At 43.8% G+C, this 12,421-nt stretch overlaps 1 protein-coding gene across 2 annotated transcripts in view; it reads right to left on the reverse strand.

Moving 5' to 3' along the window:
• ATAD1 (ATPase family AAA domain containing 1) overlaps window positions 1-12,421 on the reverse strand; it is a 448,511-nt gene that overhangs the window by 216,699 nt on the left and 219,391 nt on the right. Inside the window, exon 1 of one of the 2 annotated variants that reach the window (XM_073353764.1) lies at window positions 8,926-8,929. The exons of the other annotated variant lie outside the window; for it this stretch is intronic. The gene's annotated coding sequence lies outside the window, so the exon portion shown is untranslated. Of the gene's footprint in view, window positions 1-8,925; window positions 8,930-12,421 lie in introns of those variants that run through there. 2 annotated transcript variants of the gene reach the window in all.

A 12,421-nucleotide genomic window follows, 5' to 3' on the forward strand; every position in this document is an offset into this window, starting at 1 on the left:
ATAGTCCCAGTCCTTTAAATGACTCCAAACGAGCTGGCCTTTGTCCCAGTACAGCTTCCTACCAGAGCCATTAGACCTTTGCATGGCTACAGGGCTCTCTGCAGACCTGAGGGCCTTAGTGACTAATCCCTTCCATGGCAGTACTCATATAGTGACATACTGCTGAATATGAGCAAGGGCAGCAGAACCAGGGCCTAAATGAGTCAGGGCCTTCAACATTTTCTGGCAGGCCTAATATCCCAACATTGCATGATTGAATAATGTTTCTCCAGACTTTCTATTTTAGGGTGGCCTCAAACAGTCTCTTTGTAAGAACTCTAGTAAGAGATTTTTCATTTTCACCATCATATAGCAAATATTTGTCTTACCATCCATTCTTCCGAAACATCAATTTTAATAGTTATTAAAGCTTGCTTTAGCTCATATAAGTCTCTGTGCTCAGTTCCCATTAGTAAAATGGGATAATAATACTTCCCTATTTCACAGGGGCATTGTGTTGATAAATACGTTAGAGCTTGTGAGCGACTAATATACAGAGCTATATAGGAGCTAGGTGGTGTTATAAGCAAGTATGACTCAAGGGCCTGAAATGGAGATAGTATTGCCTCAGGTAGGTTGTGAGAAATCTTTAGCAAGGCTGAAGCAGATAGGTTTTTGTTTGTTTGTTTTTTCACAAAACAGTAGTACTGCAAATAGCAAATGCAAATGGGGGATTAGGGAGAGGTAGGATACCAATTAGCTCCACTTAGTGTTCTCGTCCTTTAGAAATCTTAGAAGTAAAATATTTGACTATCTCTGACTGTTTTTATATATTGATGAGTTCTCTGAAAATAGTAGAAAAGAAATACGGCATAAAAGCATTGTCCTGCAGAAGCTCACGAATGCTCCAAACTCTCACAATATTTGGTGTTATTTTGAAATCCCTAGCTCCTAGGGTCATGCGATTACTTGAGAATCTCAACTTACATTTAAATCAAAGGAAGTTTCTTACCCTCATGGTTGTACAGAGAAGCTTGAAAATTCGACCCCCTAATGGCTCAAAACCAAGAAGGCAAATAAAAAGGTACTTATTTTTTAAAAAAATCTCATGCTTTTTTAGCCAATTTTACAGGCTTTTTGGTGGTGGGATGTGGGGAGAAGGGCTGACTCATGGTTTTTGAATATGTGGGGTAGCAATATTGAATGTGTAAAGAATACTTTGCTGTACACCAGCAGCATTTATCCATTTATAATCACACAGCTAATTGCGTGGCTCAATCGTTGCTGACAAAAATAAAATGAAAATAATGGCGACACCAAAGGTCTAAACATAGAACATTGAGGAGAGGAAGGTCAAAATCTTTCACTCTTCCTTGAAGGGCAGCAGTGCTTAATTTGTGTCAGGGTTTGCTAGGATTGATCCCTGGCACCTCAAGGCTTGCCAGTTCATTGAGCCCTAGGGCCTCTGGGCTTGCTGTGTCAGTTATGGAAGTTGCTTATGCCATGGCATCTAAGTGCTTGAGCCACAGCACCTCTTTCATTACAAATTAAGCACTGAAGGGCAGGGTAATGGCAGGCCATTGCTAGAGCAGTTGCTTAAGGATTCCAGAAGGGTCATTTCAAGACCCAGCCAGGCAAATTCCTCACACTACTGATCTGTCAGGTGAACCCGATAGCTAGGCATTGGTGGAGATAAATGATAGCATGCTATGCTGTGAACTGTCTCACAGAAGGATAAAAATCCATTTCACTTACAGCATGTGTAGAATTAACACAATTATCCCCTCTGGTGTTTTACTTCTAAAAGTGACAAACGATATTCAAAGTGACATTAAAAATTTAACTTCTCAATCCCACCCACCCACTTAGCTGCTGCCTAATCCTGCAGCTATTTAAATTCACAAGGTACCTAAATTTTTCCCAGTGGTCATGCCCAAAGCTGCCTAAATTCAGATACCACCAAACTGCTCTGAACCTAAATGCCTGTGGTATCTTCAGACTAGGCATTCCACTTTTTATCTTGCCTGATGTTGTAGGTGTTCTCAGAGATTGCCTAAAAGCATGCCTCCTGGATCAGGCCTTGCCCAAAATGGAGGATGGTACCATTCCTTTATCCTACTGGTTTGAACACTCACCTAGCATATAGGAAACACAGGTTTGAGTCCCTACTCTGCCTGATTAAAGCAGTGACTTGAGGCCAGGTCTCCCACTTCCCAGCTAAGTACCTTAAACACAGAGCTATGTGGTATTCTGAGGTGAGGTCCTCTCAGTCTCTCCTGTAGAAGCTGCTCTATTTTGTATACTTAAATATTCACTGGGCCAGTAAGAGAGAGTGGAGGGCTCTCTAGTCTAGCGTTTAGTGTGTTCATCTGGGATCCCATTCTTAGGCCTCTAACTCTCAGCATGCAATGTATAAGGAGTCTGTGCGCCTAACTCAGGTCTGAGGGTTGGACTGGACATCGAGGTGTTTAAAGTTAGGTGTTGCAATGCTGAACCTCATTCCCTTCGTGAGTCTAGCCCCGCATGATTTGAGTTAAAGGAAGGAATAGAAAATTACAGCAGCTAAAATAGCCCTGGGTGTGGGGAAGGGCTGGCAACAGATCATAGAATCATAGAATATCAGGGTTGGAAGGGACCCCAGAAGGTCATCTAGTCCAACCCCCTGCTCGAAGCAGGACCAATTCCCAGTTAAATCATCAATGTCACTTCCAGGCTGGATCCAAGCTGTAGGTGGAGTTAATTGGCAGAAGGACGCTAGGGTCTGGATCCACAAAAGGACTTAGGCATTGCAATACTCAGCATCACAGCATTGAACTATTAGGTGCTAGAAAATCATAGGAACAACACTGTGATCCACAAAGTCTGAGTAAGGAACTTGCACAATGAATGGAGAGAGGTAGGTGCCTTAGAATGGGATCCACAAACGCCAGCATGCTTGTTGGGGTGTTGTCTAAGCTAGCCACTGAGAGGAGTGTCTTATAAGCCCCAACCCTTCTCAGGCCTGGGTGCCTAAGTCTGGGCTTTAGGGAGGTGCCGTTGAGTGATCCACAAATGGGAACCTGCCTCTTGACACCAGCTCGCTTAGACACCTATGATGTTTTTTGCAGGAATGAATTAGGCTCCTGCCTCACTCCATACAAAGTGTCCAGAGGAGTCAGTGCCCATCTTATAACTTTTATCCCAATGGTTAGCACACTATCCTAGGATGTAGAAGGATCCACCTTCAGTTCCCCATGTCTCTGCTTGAGAGGGAGAAAGAGGGTTCCTGTTCAAATCCTACCTCTTAATAGTGTGCTCCACTGCTTTGAGCAGAGGGTTAGACTAGATGACCTCCTGAGGTCCCTTCCACCCCTGATATTCTATGATTCTCAGGGCTAGTCTGACAGGGGGCTTCCTCACTCTCTCCTGTTAAAGCTGCTCCACTGTGGATAAATAATGAAAGAATGATTAGAGCAGGGGGACCAATCCATCAGGCTACAGAGCAATTCATTCATTTGTTCTCTCTCTCTCTCTGGCCCAATGATTGAGCCACCATGGAGAAATACTTAGTCATTGGGCCAGGAGAACAAGCATGCAAATGACTCTGTAGCCTTGTGGTTAGGGTGCCTCCGTGGGAAGTGGGAGACCCAGGAGCCAGTTCCGCTGCTCTCATTGCTCTTAGTTAGCCACAGTGGAACAGCTTCAACTGTAGAGACTGGGGAAGCCCCACACTACGTTAGGCGCAGTGGTTAGGTGCCTAAATACCTTTTTTGGATTAGGGTGTAGTTTTGAAGCTCCCAGGCTTGAGAAGATGTACTGATTTGATAGGCTTGCTCTGGTAGTGGGATATAACAAAGCAGCTTTCATTTGGGTCTTTAGTCCCAGTTGGTGCATGCTATTTTAATAAATGAAGTTCTGCATAATCATTATCAGAATCTTGGATAAATTACAAGTTAAATCCATGCCCTGCTTTGCAGCTGAAAACATCATGCAAGCAACATGTGTACATTGTGTAAGGCAGTGGTTTCCAAGCCTTTTCAAGCTGGGCTCACCTCTGTTAATGCAAACTATGGGGGTTTGAAAATTAAAAGCACGAAAAAACATTTTTAGCCTACCCTGCTACACCAAACATGGCAATAACATGATCTTAAATTTATATTAAAAGTTATAAAATCCAGTGGTGGCTGGTGAACTTTGGGGCAGGTGTATGGTGTTCCCACCACGCAACCCCTTCCCATTGCCACAACCTCTCCCCTTCTCTCCCCTCCCCTATACTCCATGCTGACTGGCCAGGATATCTCCCCTCCTATGGCCAAGCAGGGAGGTCCTCCCTCATTCTACCCCTGGAAGTGGATCAAGTCAGGACAGTCCTGGTCCAGACTCAGGCCAGCAGCAGGGGCTACTCACCATGCTGTAGGAGCACCAGGGAGAAGAGGCTCCCAGGCAGGACAGAGCTGCCCTGTCTCTGGAATGCAGTACTTCCTTTTGGGTCAGCCCAGGTTAGCCTGAAAGAGAGGTGTGGGCAGTGAAGAACAACTCCTCTGACACCTCCTCCAGTATTTTGGTGCCTCTGCTACTGTTGCTGCTGGTCCAAGTCTTCGGCACCAGCCAGAGCTGATTGTGGGATGCTGGATTCACTGCCCAAGCCACAGGTGCTCTAACTGCCCTGTGGAAACCTGCTGGCCTGCTCTCTAGCAGTTCGAGCGCTGTACGGTCAACACAGCCTGTGGCGTGGGTGGTGAATCCACTGCCCAACACCTGACTCAAGATCACCATGGCTTGCCTTCCACCAGACTTTCCCCTCCCACCCCGCTTTTTCTCATGAACCCGCTCCCACCCCCGGTACCCTCTCATGACACCTGAGGGTTCAAAACCCACAGTTTGGAAAATGCTGGCATAAAGGTTAAAATACCATTAAAGCCTGATGTTGCTCATTTAAGGGGTTTTTTTTGCTCAGTGACTCTTCCAGGACTCGTGTTCCAAGGGGGCTTAAGGAATGGAATTCTTCCTTGCTGAGCTGATGCAAGGCCAGCTATTTTGTATCTGTGGGTTGGCAAACTCAGACAAAGTCAAACAGGCCAACTACATGCAACATATGCTAGCCATGCAATGTCATAGTCTCTTTATTTTTCTCAGCATGCAAACAGTTCCATTTATCTGTTCTGCAGAACTGCTGCTCAGCCAGTCGGTCCCCAGCCTGTAGCAGTGATTGGGATTCTTTCTTCCTAAGTGCAGGACTCTGCATTTGTCCTTGTTGAACCTCATCAGATTTTTTTGGCCCAATCCTCCAATTTGTCTAGGTCACGCTGGACCCATCCCTACCCTCCAGCATATCTATCTCCCCCCCCCATTTTAGTGTGATCTGCGAACTTGCTGGGGGTGCAATTAATCCCATCATCCAGATCATTGATAAAGATGTTGAACAAAACTGGTCCCAGGACCAACCCCTGGGGCACTCCGCTTGATATCGGCTGCCAACTAGATATCAAGCTGGTATAGATATAGTTCATGCTTTCCTTATTTATATCCAAGTCATGCTAATGAGGTAATTGCACTTTAATTGATCCCAATGGATTTTCTCATTGTTGGGCTATCTCCATCATCCAATCTCCAACCTCCTGATCTAGAGGCAGTTGCTTGCGCTCCTGGCAGTTGAGACAGGAGCTTGGTTTGGGAGCAGAGCCTTCTCCTTCTCTTCCTGCAGGGGAAAATTTTAATTTCTATACACTCCCCCCCCCTTGCTGGGTTTCAGAGCCCATGCTGCCACCCGTGCAGGAACTTCTACACTGTTATTTTTAGCCTGTAGCTTGAGCCCCATGAGCCTCAGTCATTAACCCAGGCTGTGAGACTCTGCAGCAGGTTTCTTTTTTTGCTGTGTAGACATTCCCCTTCTGCCTTCATTCATGATAGAGGGATTGTAGGTGCCCAACCTAAAAAATAAGCACCATGATGCTCAGTGTTGCAGCACCTACATCCCTTGGTGGTTCCCTTCCTTTTTGATATCCTTTTTTAATTGATATTAAGGGAAGTTAGGGGTCTACATACCTTTGTGGATCTGGGCCTTAAGTTATAAAGTGCTCTCCACGAATGGACTCTGGGATTTAACCAATTTAAATTAAAATGCAATTTATAACAATATAAAAATGTCAAATGATGTGGCATTATATATTTGGAGGCGGACCCATACAGAGGCTGGCAAAAATTCAAGCCCCGGTTGTGCAAAGGCTTAGAGACAGGTTTAACTTTAAGCAGCTGAGTAGTCCATTTGAAGTTGCATTCTGAAGAAACCCTGAGTATAAGTTTTGCCATGTTAGATCTCATTTGCTTGGTCGACTAACATGACCTGGTGTAATTAAAGTTGAGTGTATAGTCAAACTTAGACTTATAAATACCAAGAGATCTTGTTGGACACCCGAAAAACAGAGGTACCCAGAATTCATAGAATCATAGAATATCAAGGTTGGAAGGGACCCCAGAAGGTCATCTAGTCCAACCCCCTGCTCAAAGCAGGACCAATTCCCAGTTAAATCATCCCAACTAACAACTAATCATCCCAATTAACGGGCTCTTCTGAAAATTGAGGCCTATATCTTCATAGGGTATCCAGTGATCTTTGTCAACAGCAATCTCCTACTCTGTTCAGAGGCTACTGCTATTCCATTCCATTTCAGGTGCCTTCTGCCTTATGAGAAGGCTGTCATCCAGTCCCCTGTACTGCACTGGCCTGTTGACAATAGCAGATAGGTCTGATTAGCAGGAAGTGGAAATGCTGGATCCAGAGGAAGGCCTGTAGGAGTACCCTTATGATCCCTGTCCTGAGTAAGTGGCAGGGAGCTGGCAGGAACCCAGGAGGCCTCTGAGACTCTTATTAAGCCTACGGTAGGTGGCCAGCCATTGTTTATGCTGTTGCTTCTTTTGAGTTGTTAAGTCTATTACAGGACTGTGGAGGGAAGCTTGAGAGTGCTCCAATCTGAAGGAAGATTGAGACTGATGGAGAAGCTGTACTCGCAGAAGGTGGTGGAGCTAGAACCTTTTGAGTTCTGGTATTTAACTCTTGTGATTTGAAGTGTTCATATTAATAAGTATCTCTGTGCTATGGATGTTATTAGCCTATGAGAGTGTTGGAGAAATATTCGTGAGGAGCCCTGAGAAGGGGAACTGGATGTGGGCTGCATTATAGGGCCACTCTATGCATGAGGAGGTGTTCCAAAATGGTGATGGTAGGCCAGAGACCATGAAAATACGTAGGTTTTTACAAATAAAAAAACCCTACCTTACTGAGTCATATGCTATATTTCTTTATGAAGGTTTAGGAAACAGGCCAAAGCCTGTGCATATGGTTCTAGCCTGACATCCTGAAGAAAAGTCACTAGTGTGAGCATTCTGGATCAGGGGCCAGATACTCAAGAGCTCAGCACCCACTTCCCGTTTTAGGCACTCAAATTACATATCTGTTCCCAAACAGAGTACTCTGAGGCATGGAAAGACTTTTCTCTAGGCCTTCTATTATGTAAATCACAGAGGAGCATTATTGGGACTGGCCAAGGAGTTAAGAGTATGGTGTTATGTCAATATACCCTCTCCATGTGCTGGCACTGGATAAATGATTCCTAATATTAACAAGAGCAGGATGTACAGGGGATGGGGAAGAGGTGATGGCCAGGCATGGGGATATTAAAAGCCAGAACAAAGATACAGGTTCATATTGCTTTTGCAGTGTATAGATTTCCTTATGGAGGTGCTTATACCACTTCCTCCTCCTATGCCCTTGCAAAAAACCCCCAAACAATTTATGGTACTGTGGTAGCACTTAGAAGCTTATCATATCAGGGCTCCATTCTGCTAAGCACTCTACAAACAAATAATAGAAAGACAAACCCTGCCCCCCAAAGCTTACAGTGTTGTAATTATTTTATGTAATAGTTTAAACCCTTCAATTTCAGCAGCCGGACAAATTGTTCTAGTAAGCACTCCCTTTAACACTTGGCCATTAATAAAAATAAAGGGGGACATCTTGGCTCATTTAAAGTTAATGGCAAAACTCCCACTGATTTCAGTGGGGATAGGATTTTGCTCTTTAAGAACATGCTTCTTAAACGTCTGTGTTTTCAGATAACCTTCAAAAAGAGAGAGCCAAACATTGGCATGGGAGTGGGGAAGAAGAAAAATGTTCAATGCTGAAACTAGGCTTCTGTAGCCCAAGTACAAGCCCTACTTGCTTTAAACTGTTTCAGTATAATACCATTGTTTCATGTTCTCTATGTATATAAATCTCCCCACTGTATTTTCCACTGAATGCATCCGATGAAGTGAGCTGTAGCTCACGAAAGCTTATGCTCCAGTAAATTTGTTAGTCTCTAAGGTGCCACAAGTACTCCTGTTCTTTTTGCGAATACAGACTAACACGGCTGCTACTCTGAAACCTGTTGATAACTGAAACTCTTGTAAACAGGAGAAGGGCTTGAATAAATAACATATTCATTCACAACTGTTTTTTCCAATCACTGAGCTGAAAAACCTGAGGTGACAACCCAAATAGCAAACACTTGAAACAATAGTAATCTACAAGATGAAATTTGCTCACATAAAAATGTGTTAAATAATTCTGAACACTGAACAAATGTGTAATTCACGACCTATCTGCTGATAATTCTCTAACAGAAAAGGATTCTGTTTTGAATAAATTGCTTACTGAAAATACCTCTGCGCTGGATCTGGACAGGCTAACATCCAAACCTATTTGTTCTAGAAATAGTTGTATATCTTGTGGTGATAGTCTCTTGCATGATATTTGAGTATGACTGCTGCCTGTCCCTGCTGAACCCAGAGAGTACAGAGACCTATGAAGTTTTAAAAATGAAAGCTGAAAACATTTTCAAACCTCAAAAGTTAAGGTTTGGTTCAAGTTTTGTGCTAATCTTATTTTATCCAAACATGTTCACACATTGCTAATACACAATAAAAATAGTTTCTGCACTGTACTTTAAAGTTTTTACTGGGTTTTTATTGCTGCCAATGTAAATATATAGGGCTGCATTCTTTAATCCACTAAGGCCACTCTGTATCACTGAAGTAGCTTAAAGTGGCCTTAAAGCTTCTGTTGAGAGCCAATAGAGAATTTCTCTTGTGTGTTTTGCCAGAACCACCTGCTTCCCCACCCCAGGGTGTAAGCATAAGGAGTGAGGTATGTTTGGGGTGTTCTAGAACTGGGGTGTGAGTGGGACAGGGACGTGAGGGGATGTGGTGTGGAACTAAGTTAAATCCTCTAGGGAACCTTATGACAGGGCTACACAGGGGCATCCCTCACCTATGCTATTAACTTGAACCAGGCTCAGGCAGCCCTGAATGAGGGACCAAAAACAGATCTCAGCACTGCTATGCTCTACTGTGTTTGAGCAATCAGGGCCATAATACTATGCTAAGCTATCATTCCTCTCTCAAACTTCCACCTGTTCAAAGGAAAAAAAATGTTAATGTATCCAGTAGCTCTAACTGTATAGAGATTTTTTCCACTGTACATTTTTACTCTTTCTAATCATTGTTTTTATGAGCCTGTGACCTCTGTAGCTGCTCTGATTGGAAACTAGCTTTGTGTGCTATTGAACACTTCAATGTGAATGTTCTGTTTATTCTGAAAATTGCATTTACTCAGCCATAAATACAATGCTTTTGCTGAAATTAGAACTTGAGAGAACACCATACACCTAAAATATTTCTAAAGGAAATAATTAGACAGCCAGGCAAAAGTATTGGGTTTTTTTCTGCCTAGCACCACTGTTTTGAAAGCTCCCGGCCCAGCTCCTCAGAGGTATTTAGGCACCTAACTCTTATTGAGCAAGTCCCTTCCTCAGAATATTTTGGGATTTTAAAAAATTGTTTACATTTGACTCCTACAGCAAGTAACATGACAGGCAATTGGGCCACCAGTGGGGCTCCTAGGCAGCCTGATGATGTGCAGAGAACCAGCGTGCACTGTGCTGCACATCACAATCACATCTGTGAGAACAAGGCAGAGTTTTGTAAAATACATTAAATGTAGCCCAGGTCAGCTCCCAGACAGAAGCTAACTCACACAGTTGGTGCATCTTAGCAGATGGCCAGGAAGATGGAAGGAGGGATGTTAATCACCTGTTAACAAATTGAGTAGGTTGGCTTGTTTTCTGAACCAGGTGCCTGGAGAGAATTCATGCTTTAGAAGGCTTACGAAATGGGCGGCTTCAGAAAACTTTAGAGCTCTGCAATGCCTTGCAGGAGGCCTGAGTTTGCTTCCTCATCATTTACATTTGCTACCTGGATGGCTGTTTTCTGTCCCCTGCCTCCTCTCTTTTCCCCATTCATTTTTCTCTCCTACAGATCAGTCCATTTCTCCCTTCTGCCCTTACTTTTCCTTTCTGACCTCTCTCCCTTGCCTTTCATTCTCTGACTCCTGCTTCCCTAACACACACACCATATACCTACTAAGCCTTTCCTGAACTACTCTACGCACTGCACTCTGGTCTGCCCCTGAGGCTGATGTGGGAGTATGCTGGGGAAGAAGGAGCAGCCTGGCCTGCCTGCTTCAGAAGGGGAGGGGGAGCTGCCATGGGCATGGATGATTGAAGCAACAGAGATGGCTCAGGATTGAGCTGCTCTCCAGTTCAATCTGCTTACAAAGATCAAAAGGTTTCTTTATTCCAGGAGCTCTGCAGTGTTGTTAGGAGCTGAGGAGAGGGTCCAGTCTGTATTTTCCAAGCCTGTTGAATCTTAGAACTGCCCAGCTTTTGTTAAGCATACTTTATGCCACTTGGTCTCCTGTTTGCTTAACTTATTAGTGGACTCCCTCTTTGATGTTGCACTCCATATGCTTTATGAAAATATGCTTATGAATGTGAATATAATGTAACTGGAATATGCTTTATGCAAAAGGTGTCTTGTAAGGTATCATTACAAAGCTTATAGTTTACTGAGTGTGATCATCCTGTTTGCATGCATGTATCATTCTTGTATCTGAAGATAGAAATATGAAATATAACTCTGAGGTCCTATTGTAATTATGCAACGTATGGGCCATTAATGATGGTTTAGAATCTTCATGGCTCCCATTGACTAGGACAATTGGTTGTAAATGGTTTATTTACCTGCAAGCCTGCCTGTGTACATGTGGGCCAGCCTGCGGGTAATGAAGATTGAGGTCTCACAGGGACATGTGACCATGTCACCTGATAATGGAATTCATCTTAAATCTGGTACTTTACCATGGTGGGGACCAAGAGAGACAAAAGATTCCCGCCTTGTGCCAAAACTATAAAATGGCGTGGAGCAGGACAGAGAGGGCTTCCAGTCATGAGAGAGCCCCTGCTTACCACCTAAGATGGCTGCTGAAACTCACAGGGACTGTACCAGAGGAAAGGATTGAGCCCAGACTAGGAAGGAGTCTAGTCTGTGAAAGAGGCTTATTGGAACATCTCTAAGGGCGAGATATTAACTGTAATCAGTTTTTTAATGTATTAGGCTTAGACTTGTGTGGTTTTGCTTTATTTTGCTTGATGACCTACTTTGTTCTGTCTGTTATTACTTGAAACCACTTAAATCTTACTTCTTATACTTAATAAAGTCACTTTTGTTTATTAATGAACCCAGAGTAAGTGATTGATTAATACCTGGGGGAGAAAACAGCTGTGCATATCTCTCAATCAGTGTTACAGAGGGCGGACAACCCTGTATAAGTATTAAACAGAGTAAAACAGAATTCTTTGGGGTTTAGATTCCATTGGGAACTGGGTGTCTGGGTGCTGGAGAGGTAACCTGCTAAGCTGTTTTCAGTTAAGTCTGCAGCTTTGGGGGCATGGACCAGACCTGGGTCTGTGTTGCAGCAGGCTAGCGTGTTTGGCTCAAAAAGGCAGGGATATGGAGTCCCAGGCTGGCAGGGGAAATGGGCTCAGAGATCATTCCAGCACATCAGGTGACAGTCCCAAGGGAGTCTCTGTGACCGAACCTGTCACACCCTCCACCTCCATCTCAAGACTGGACTCAACAGCTTGGTCAACACTAGAATTTTTCTCACCATTCTGCTCGTGCCAGACAAACACCGTGGGGAAAATGCCAGTGTAGGTGCCCTTGGAGTATGTAAGTATTTCTTGTGCGTTACTTCAGTGGAAACTCCTACCTGGAACCTCATAGTCAGTGCTAGCAGCAACTAGAGCAACCGCTCACCCAAGTGAGCCAAGGTAATGAAGTTTTGCTAAACTTATCTTTGCTGGAAGTTGCTCTTTTCACATCAATCAATATATGAAGAGAGGCCATTGCAAGGGAGTGTTTTCTCTCAATATCCCCTGGATGTTTGAGGAACCTCACCTCCTCTTGGAGTTCTTAGTGCCTGGATGACTCAAGTCCTGTTTTTGTTCACTTCTCAAACAGGTACCATTTTCACCCTGCTGAAGATATTTTTTATTAACACGAGTCACTAACAAATGTAAACAGGTAC

Source organism: Lepidochelys kempii, chromosome 7 (genome assembly GCF_965140265.1).
Source record: "Lepidochelys kempii isolate rLepKem1 chromosome 7, rLepKem1.hap2, whole genome shotgun sequence".
NCBI lineage: Eukaryota > Metazoa > Chordata > Testudines > Cheloniidae > Lepidochelys > Lepidochelys kempii.